General features: G+C 37.2%; 1 pseudogene; it reads left to right on the forward strand.

The window, feature by feature from the left end:
* The first annotated feature begins 1,776 nt into the window (after nucleotides 1-1,776).
* LOC105301322 lies at nucleotides 1,777-2,041 on the forward strand (annotated as a pseudogene).
* The last annotated feature ends 4,630 nt before the right edge of the window (nucleotides 2,042-6,671 follow it).

The raw sequence follows: 6,671 nt of genomic DNA on the forward strand, positions 1-6,671 counted from the left end.
AACAACTGTAATATAAAAGGAAAATATCTATAATTTCTATTATAGTCAGAATCATGGTATTATCAATAGGTAATATGATTGTGGTTTGTGGCCTACATTTACTATGGAAGGAAATACTAAATTTCAACTAGAGATTAGTAAAAACAAATATGTGGATATTTTTCCCATCAGGTTCATGGAGCCCTTAATTCTAAATACAGATGCCTTGAGAGTCTATGAATCCCACGTTAAGAACCCTATTTTGATTTCTGCATTCTGCCTCAGAGACCACGTAAGAGTTCTAGTTTGTGATATGATTAATGCCTGATGGGATTGGTCCTGGATTTTAGCACCTTTCACAGTTCAAGAACCTTGTGAGAGCTGTAATGCGTAGATGTCTAATTCTTGTCACTGTCATCCAGAAAAGCTTAGGCTATAAAATGTTAATTCCACTGCAAATGACAAATGACATCAGATTGCAATGATAAGCCAATGCATGGATTAAAGGGAAAATTAACTACCAGCTATCCCCTTAAGGATCTCTTTAGTAGAGGACTGGAACCCTGGAAAATGGCTATGCCTTTACTCTGTACAGATTACGTTTTGGCAGATCTGCAGATAAAAGACCTCAGTCTCAAAGGCCTTATTTGGGACATCCTTCTGAATGTTAAAATCAACATGAAACTAAGAAAAATAATAAAAATCAAATTCCTTTGAAAATTCTCCATAAACATTAAGCTCTACGTTCCCTCTAAAATCCAATTTAGGAAAAGAAATTTCTACAATAAAGAGGTGCCTGATGAGAACAATTTAAACAAATAGTTCTGTGTCTTTGTCTACCATTAAAGAGACATACACAAGTAAAATATGATGATGTGCTTATCACAAAGAATATGTTTTGAAATTTTATCAAAAGCATAAGAGATTTTAAAAGACAGCCTCAGTTTTATCCATAAAAATGAACTATAACCCAATTCTGAAGTAATTTTTGAAGCTTATATTCAAATCATTTCAGTAAAATTAAGAAAAATCGAGAGAAAATATTTCTCATTTATAAGATATTTCCAAGGGGAGCAAAATTTAAGGGTAAAATTATCTTCTAGCAAAAAGACGTATTCTGTTCAGATAATTTTTTATCAGAAGTTTCATTAACAGATGCAGAAATCACACAGAAAATTTATAAAAGTGTCCTGACAATTCTAAACACAAAAAATGCACCATACAATACTAGATTTAGAATCAGAGAAACCTATTTAAATCTTTGCTCTGCCACATGTTTCACTGTGTGAGCTTGGGGAAGTTACTTAGCCTCTCTGATCCTCACTTTTCTCATCCGTAGGAATAATAATTGCACCTGCCTCTTAGAGTTGTTGTGAGAATAAAGTAAGCAAATAACTAAAACATCTAGAACAGTGCCTAGTATATACTAAGCACTGTATATATTTTTTTTAATTAATTTATTTTAGTTTCGAGTATACAGTACATTGGTTAGACATCTATATAGTTCGTAAAACAATCCCCCCAGTTGCTCCCTCCCTCCCCTGACCCTCCACCTAGCCAACATATTAATGCTAACTGCATTCCCTATGCTGTGCTCCCCATCCCGGTGACCATCCATCAGCTACTAATTTGTACTTCTTTAACCCTTCACCCCATTCTAAGTACTATATATTTTTAGCATCAAAAAAAATCTCATGAGGATTAAATGTGATATCACCTACAAAGTTCTTGGCATAGTGTCTGGCATGTACTTAATGCTCAGGAAGCTCTCTGGGTTCCGACTTAGTTCGCAGCAACATGTCTAAACACACCTAGGATGATGTCAGAATCGTGGGGAAATATGGATCCGTTATGGCGCCTCCCTCAGAAAAATGGTGAAAATTGAAATCAGCCAGCATGCCAAGTACACTTGCTCCTTCTGTGGCAAAACCAAGACAATGAGCTGTGGGGATCTGGCACTGTAGTTCCTGCATGAAAACAGTAGCTGGTGGTGGCTAGACCTACAACAGCCGTCACCGTAAAGTCTGCCATCAGAAAACTGAAGGAATTGAAAGATCAGTAGAAGCTCCACTATTTGAAACATCATGAGCATATAATAAATGGGTTAAGTTATGTAACGAAATTACTTTGGTTTGTTAATTTTATTAATTAGATGTTCTTGTTTACATCACATATATTTTTCTATCTCAAAAAAAAAAGACTCGAAAGTAAAATCCTTCCAATTTTCAGTAGAGAAATGACATATGACATAAGGATATAAGATTTGCAGGTTAGGTATGTCTCTTAGCTTTTTAAAAGTCTTTTTTTGACAGTTCCAACTTCTTCAAGATACATTGGTTCAGATCGTGCAAACTTTTGTTTTCAAATCACAGTTAATATTTTTTTAAATGTTTCTAAAGGTAGGATGACATATACTTTCTCTTTTGGTGTTTTGTCTCACCATTTTATCATCATCTTCAGAAAATATTGTGAAAAATTTAGAATTTCAGAACAAATTTTGGAAATATCTACACCATTCTCTATTTTTCAGTTTCTACACAAGCATTCACAGGATTGAATTATTCAAGTTGCTAAATATGGCCACACTAATAAAAAATAAAGTTCCTTGAAGGTAAAAAAAAAATCTCAATAAATGGTATTTTGTATCAGAAATAGTAGAAGTATTAGTATTGGTAGTATTGGCATTTAATAATATTGGATTTAGTGTTGGTATTAGAATTAATAGAGTATTGTTATTAGTGTGGGCATTAGTGTTGGTTTGGATATCAACATTGGTATAATGTTATCCTGGAAGGCATGCCTGGATAAGGAGCCCTTCCTCAAGATACTGGTGCTCTGAAGAACTCCTCTCCTGCTTTGCCTCAAAAAAAGATAAGAGCTGAGACCCATAATCTTTCCTTGAACATATCTTAGAAATGAATTCCAAACCAACAATTCCATGACTACATATGGTCATGGCCATGGCCGTAGACTAAGTGCCATTGTCTTTGAGTTCAGGCCATAGAGTCAGGCCATACTAATAACATAACTCTCTCTCTCTCTCGGTAACACCCTACCAGCAAGGAACTAAATATACCTAAGACAGTCACACTGCCTTTGGTCCTTACAGCCACCAGCCTAGCTCTAAAAAGGCCATCTATTTCTATGCTCAAGCTGGGTTCATTAAGAAAAGATTTGATAGCCCAAAATGATCTATTAATTTGTTAGTGTTAAAAAAAAGTTTTCCATGAAATCCCATTATCTGAAACATCTAGAAATAATATCTTGAACTTAGCTACAGTCTCTGGGAGCAGAGATTACCCTGGATACCATCCTTAAACCGCCAATTAACTATAAAGAGGTCATGAGGAGTGTCCCAGTTTCCATGCCCACCTCAGGAATTCTGAGCTATCTCATTTTGGCTAAAAAGAGATGTGTCTATTTAAATAATGATCTCAGTTACCATTAATTAAGTGCCTACTATATGCCAGGTATCTTTCATAAAATACCCCTATTTCTCTAAACAATTCTGTGAAGAAAGTATTATCATTTCCAGTTAGTGAGCAAAGAAACAAAGTCCCCAATGTTAAATAATTTGCTCAAGGTCATGGGGTTACTAGGTTGAAGAGCTAAGATTCAAACTCGAGTCTTCTCAGTTTCAAAACCTATTCCATCCTCCACTTAAAGTTAAATTAGTCAAGTTTGATAGAAAGAGCCATCACCATTCAGGAGCAAATCTCTCTCCTAACTCCAGGGTCGGCTGAGCAAGAGCAGCAATGCTGAGCTAGCATGTTAGAGCTGACAACATCGCTGCTGGTGGCAGTAAATGGGGGAATAAAGCAAGAACAGTAAAAATGGCAACCTGAGTGATAAGAGCAACAACAAGATAGCTCAGACTGGAACAGTAACTATGGGAAAGCTATAGTTGTCACCAGGCCCATGTAATGAAGCTCAGAGGAGGCCCAAAGCGCAGAGCTATCGAGAATGCCAACCTCGGCCCTTCCCATGCCCCACTTAGATACGCACACACTGACTGGGTGACCTAAATAAAGAAGGCAGACCTATCAATGAGCATAAATGCCAATTAGACCCAAGTAGCAAGGTGCCGGGGACATGTCACTAGGTGACAGAGCCAGCTAAACTGTACCCAGACACAGGAACAGCATATTCCCATACACTTTTCAAGAAATACACTCATTCACTGCCCAAGGATCATCATGGGCCTGTCTCTGCAAAGATCTTTGTACACATTATCCCTGAGTAAGCATTTGTGCAGTCTCACTCCTCCAGGAATGAGGTATGTCAGGGACTAGATGAGATTTCAATATCAGCATTTTTTTTTTTTTTTTTTAGGTAGAGTAGAGAGAGATGTGAGGGAAAGAGAGGTCCTAGAAAGATTTTGTGGTGCACATGAAGTTTGTTTTTAGAATCCTGACTTCCTCTCTGTGCATTTGCACTTTGCTTTCTCTGGGCACATTTTCTCTTTCATCCCTGCTATCTGGCTGACTAAAGTTGCCCTCTAGGGCCCCAATAAAGGCTTCTTCTCCCCTAAAACTCCCACCACTCAAAATGTACCTCTTTATACTTCTTTTCCCTCACTTCCTCATCCTCCTCAAAAGTCCCTTTCTCTCAGGTTAAGTGTTAGAAAAGCAATCTGATTAAATTCATCTATTTCGAGTGCAAATGAAAGATATTCTCCTTCAGGAAATCCTGTAGATGAATATCTGACAGGAACAATATGAGCACTGTGGAGAAAATATCTTTGAGCAGAGAGCCTTTCCTCAAGCACACCTTTTAGCAAGTCCTAATAGAGAATGGGAAAAGGGAGGTCTCACTTGCTCCTGTTGGGAGTAAGAGAAAAAGGAATTGGAAAACCTAGGGTTTTCTCCAAGGACCACAGGGGTAATTATGCAGCCAAGTCTTTCCACTTGACAGAGGTAGGGTTGCTCCATGACCCGGATGTTCTCTGAGGCCCTCAGTGCATCAGTGCGACAACTGCAAAGTGTTGGGAATCAGAACACAGTGATAATAGAAAACAGGTGATAGTTTTGCTGAAAGCAAAGTTATTCCATCACTCTGCTCTGGGTGATGACTCTAGCATTGTTTATCAAGGATCGGCTTCAGTAGCTGAAACTTCCAGATCCAAGCTGGAAGCTGATGGAGAAAGAGAAGGAAAATACTGGCTGGTTCTTTCATCAATAAGGAAGGAGGTGAGCTCTTGTCTCTTCTCCCAAGAGAAGAGGAGTTCAAAGAACTTCTTGTACTTCCTCCATCCAAAACCACTTCTTAGCCCCCTACCTTTTTCCAGAAAAATATAGCTTCCAAGGCCCTTGAGTAGCAGATTCAAGACCCTTCAAAGAGGCCCTCAGAGAAGTTTTCTGCTCTTCTTCATTTTATTTTTCCCTTTCATGGCTTGGTTGTACAAAATAATTACAATGACCTTTAATTTGTACTACTTACCATTTATGCCTTGTTATCTTGCTGCACAATAATAATTACAACTATCATTAAATATATGTCTAACTTTATCATAGGTGTTATTTGATTGGAATCCTAAACTCTGTTCACAGATACTCATATTTCATAATTCATTGCTCCAATGGTGTAATCATTCACTCACAACTTTAAAAATATTAGGAGAACCATCAATTAAGAGGCCAAGTTCTAGTCTCAACTCTGATTGTAATGACCTGTGCGATTTGGGGAAATTCCCTTTGTCTCTTTGGGTCTCAATTTTCTCAAAAATAAAATGAAGTAAATGAACTAGAAAGCTCTCTAATTTACCACCCATCTTTAAAATTCTACAATGTTGTGATCAAATATTGGACCTCCTTAACATTATCAAGGAGACTTTTTAGAACCTTATATACAACCTCAAAAATTATTATAGAAACTACCTATGTTATGCTAGCCTGCCATTCGCTGGGCATCAGATCTGTCCTAGGCACTATCCTAGGCATTTCACAAATATGATCTCATTTAATTTTCTTAACAAATGTACCCTGGCTCTGATTTTAGAGATAAGAAAACAAGCCCAGGATCCCAAAGTCAGCAAAGCTGGAATTCAGATAACTGGATTCTGATTCCAAAGCCTGTTAAGCCACAGTGTGATGCCTCCAAAATAATTTTGCATAACGTAAATGGGTAAGAGATAGATTTGAATCTGTCCCAAATTTAAAATGTGCCTTGGGGTTTGCATGTCTGTGTGTGTGTGTGTATGTGTGTATAATTTTCCTCCTCCCCCTTCTCCTTTTGCTTCCTCCTTCATATTCACCTAAATTTCCCTATCGATTAATTTTTTTATTATCTGTTTCTTTCTCATAAAATGAAAATTTAGAATGGCTACAAGCATTCCTGTTACTGGAATTAATTGGTTATTGGAGTATCTAGTAAATTCAAATTTACTGATTTATCCTAAAAGTCAAAACTCATACAGAAAATGTCCTATGACGATTTGTAATCTATATACAAAGAGAGAACTCGGCACACTGAGGTACATGGGTTTGAAAACAAGAAAGGTAGAGTTCAAATACCAGCCATCCTGGTGAAAAGCTCTATGACTTGGGGTAGATTACTAAACTTCACTGGTTATGAGTTTACTCATCTGTTAAATAGATGCAGTAATGCCCGCCTCACCAGGTAATAATAAGGACTAAAGGTGCTAATGTAATTGAAGATACCTACAACAGTAAGAATGGATTCTGATTAAGGAC

Source organism: Pteropus vampyrus, unplaced genomic scaffold (assembly GCF_000151845.1).
Source record: "Pteropus vampyrus isolate Shadow unplaced genomic scaffold, Pvam_2.0 Scaffold9, whole genome shotgun sequence".
NCBI lineage: Eukaryota > Metazoa > Chordata > Mammalia > Chiroptera > Pteropodidae > Pteropus > Pteropus vampyrus.